Here is a 3411-nt window from a genome sequence, read left to right as displayed (position 1 = left end):
TGGATATTAGAGTGAATCCACAGAGCATATGTGGACCACGCAGAAAGCGCAACAACTTCTGCTCAGGCTCAGTATAGTAGAATAAGTTCCCTGGCAATCATGCATCTGTATCTAAGAGAAGACAATCTGCATGTTAGCAGCCTTAACGCGGGCTGCTAGCTGTCTTTTTTGTACATTTTAATTCCCCCCTTGGTTTTCTTGGTCTTTCTACATTTGCAGTTAAAAAGTACGGTTAATATCCCCTATGATTTTCTAGGCTGCATTGTCTGTTGGCTTTATGAGGTTGTAAATAACATAAACCGAGCCCCTCGGTCCCCCTTATTCTTCTTGCGCTTCCCAATAACAAGCACACCCGGCTGGAAGAAGTTGACGAAAATTCCTGTACACTAAGGATGGTGACAAGGATTAGGTCTCTAACAGTTGTACCAGAACAACTACGTCATATGTTCAAGAGATAGCGTAGTCTCGATGCTTCGCCCTATGCCATTCATTTGTCTACCAAACTTTCGGAAACCTGCGCCGCTATCATTTTTAATCTCCCTAAAGCAACGACTGTGCGTGCTTGCAAAACGCCTGTCATCGTTTAGTGTGATATGCATCGGACATTATCGATAAACAAGTACACACGATGGCAGCTGAGCGTGATGAAAACATCTTTATGTAGTTGCGGCGTTACAAATTAGTCGGTGCGCAGGCGTGGAATCATGGCCGTTGGTAGCGGAACTTTCGAACTTTTCTGACGCCGTGGACAACACTGATGCATGTCTTATAAGCGAAAAAAAAAAAAGAAAGCAGTTGCAGAATTAACCTTTGATGAATGAATGTATATGCGATTGCAATAGACATTCATTATCGTAGGCATCAGTGTCGTATATGCTTTATTGTGCGTTATGACAAGATTAATAAGTTTGCATATGTTTATGGGGACTACATCGGAGGAGGGCGACTGCGGAGATTCTGGTGATCTGTAGGTGATTCACGGCCTATGACAGCGACTATAGGGGACGATTTGTATGATACATACCTTCTTAAGTTAAACGTTTGTACGCTTCCCTTATTTATACGTGATCCCTTCCGGAATTGGCTGCGGTGGTTATTAGGTCTGAGGTTTAATTTACTTACGAAAGAAGACATTCGAGGTTTTGTGGTGTTACCTTTAATTTGACACGACAAAGCCATTTTATGAGTGAGGTGAATAGCACAGCAATACAACCTTTTCTTTACGGGCAAGACTACTTAGTAGTGTTAGAGTGTCTAGTAATAGTTCTTTGTTCACACCATACTAATAAAGAGAAGCGTTTCATATTTCCGTTGGTACGTCTTCGACGAAAGACAGGTAGCCAGATTTCACAAAAGTGGGGGCAGGTAACAAAGAAATGCTAGCGCATTTTCAAGCAATCTACATTTATAACCAGTCATTCAAGGAATACACCGAATTATTGGGTCAGTGTACCTTGAAGAAGCCAACGACTGAGGCTTCGTGCTGCGGTTTGTTTAACACAGCATAATGAACCACAACGTCATCATTCATCGCTAAGTAGAATCGCACTTCGCTTTCGCTGCAGGGCGGGCCTCGGGCCGAATTATTCCGCACCCGTCCGCAGACAGGAAACATTCCCGAGATTTCACACATCACGAATCAGAGAGAGAGAGAGAGAAGAGGCATTACGCAATTCGCTGCAGACAGGAAAGCTGCTGACGTAACGACTGCGTCCTACAGAGGTAAAGGCCCGCAGGGCCATTCTCATCAAAACAAAAGAGCCCGCGGCGAAAAAGCCTGCCGTCGCCGCCGCAGCGGCAGCCCTGCGCGATAGTTGGCAAAGAGGAAAGGAACGCGAAAGAGAGGGAGGAGCGAGCGGATGGAGAGGAGGGGTGATGCGGGGAAGAAGCAAGAGCGCTCGTCGTCACGCGCTTGTCTCAAACCGGAACCACGCAGAGCGCCGCCGCTGCCGCCGGTCCTGCAGAACAGCAGCCGCCAAGTCGGTTGAGAGGCCGACCCAACAAACGAACGCGGACGGCGCAGCACAGCAGCGCTCGAGGCAGAAGCGCGCCAACGTCAAAGGCGGGAGCAGGGCCCTCGCTCGCGTGCGGCCGACCGGCCGGCAAACTCCCCCCGAGGCCTCGCCCAGCGTCACCATGGAGGGCTTCCCGAACGACGAGGTGAGCCTGCCGGGCTGCTTCGTGGTCAAGTACCTGGGCGTGCAGGACGCGACCGGACTGTGGGGACTGAAGCACACGCGGCGAGCCGTCGACGACCTCGTGGCCTGCCGCCAAGAGCGGCAAGCTCACGAGCGCCCACATGCCCATGGTCAAGCTCGAGGTGTCCGAGAAAGGCGTGACGCTCATCGAGCTCGGCGCCGCGGCTGCAGGAGTCCCGAGGGGGAGTGCCAACAACAACCGGCTCAAGCCTTCGCCGTACCCGACCTCGGTGGGAGTGAACGGCGTCGGCGGAGCACCGGTGTCGTGCGTGTACCCCATCGAGTGCATCTCGTACGGCGTTCAGGACGTGAGCTACAGCAAGGTGGTGGCCATGATTGTGGTGCGCGAGTCGGCGTCGGCGTCTCTGCAGCACCTGCACGAGCACCCGTTCCGGTGCCACGCGTTCGTGTGCGAGAGCAAGGCGGTGGCCAAGCGACTCACGCTCACGCTGGCCGCCGCCTTCCGCGAGTTCAGCAAGATGGTCAAGAGCACCAGGACCCGCGAGCTGTACACCAAGAAGTTCGCCATCGACCTGCGCGGCGAAGAGGACGGCGAATGCGTGCCGGAAGACTCCGAGGCGTAGCCACGACCAACCTGTCACCTCTGGTGAAGTTTCGACCGCGAAGACCGTTTCGTGCGTGTGCGGCCGACGATGCCATCTATGGTCTATTCGTACGCCTCTCGTGTTTTTTTGCGTACGCTGGACATGCCTGCTGCATGCCGCGGCTTCCTAACGTTAGGCATTTTGTTCTCGTTACTTTTCCTAAAACTTCGTTCCACCTGTGGCACCTGGCCTTCACCACCCCTTTCACGTAAGCTAATATAGAGTCCAGGGTAGCGCACCGGTCTCTAGCCTTCAGCTTCGAGTCTGCATGTGTCGGTCAGGCACCAACCACGCGCTCGCGCTTTTAAAACTTGCGCGCTCACACTTTAGCGTTCTGTCCAGCGCTTAGCTGCGCGTTAGTTTGACGTCAAAACGTTGACCGCCTCACGCCACATCTATAGCGTCAAACTTTGCGCAGTGCTTTCTTCTTCCTTGCTGCACCTAGGTGATGCGAGTTATTAGCACACTAGTGCTCGGGTCCCGTTTAACGCAGAAACGAGTTCGAGGCGTGAACCACGGTCTAAGTCAATGTTTTCGGTTAAAGATGAAAAGAAGCGAAGGCTATTATTAGCCATGTGCGTGCCATTGGTCCTGTTAAAATTTTTAGC

General features: G+C 52.1%; 1 pseudogene; it reads left to right on the top strand.

Moving 5' to 3' along the window:
- The first annotated feature begins 1833 nt into the window (after positions 1-1833).
- On the top strand, positions 1834-2924 carry LOC119455834 (uncharacterized; annotated as a pseudogene).
- Positions 2925-3411: the final 487 nt, after the last annotated feature.

Source organism: Dermacentor silvarum, chromosome 6 (genome assembly GCF_013339745.2).
Source record: "Dermacentor silvarum isolate Dsil-2018 chromosome 6, BIME_Dsil_1.4, whole genome shotgun sequence".
In the NCBI taxonomy this organism is placed as follows: domain Eukaryota; kingdom Metazoa; phylum Arthropoda; class Arachnida; order Ixodida; family Ixodidae; genus Dermacentor; species Dermacentor silvarum.
The sequence above is the reverse complement of the archived record's forward strand: the minus strand, read 5'-3'. Positions and strand labels throughout refer to the sequence as shown.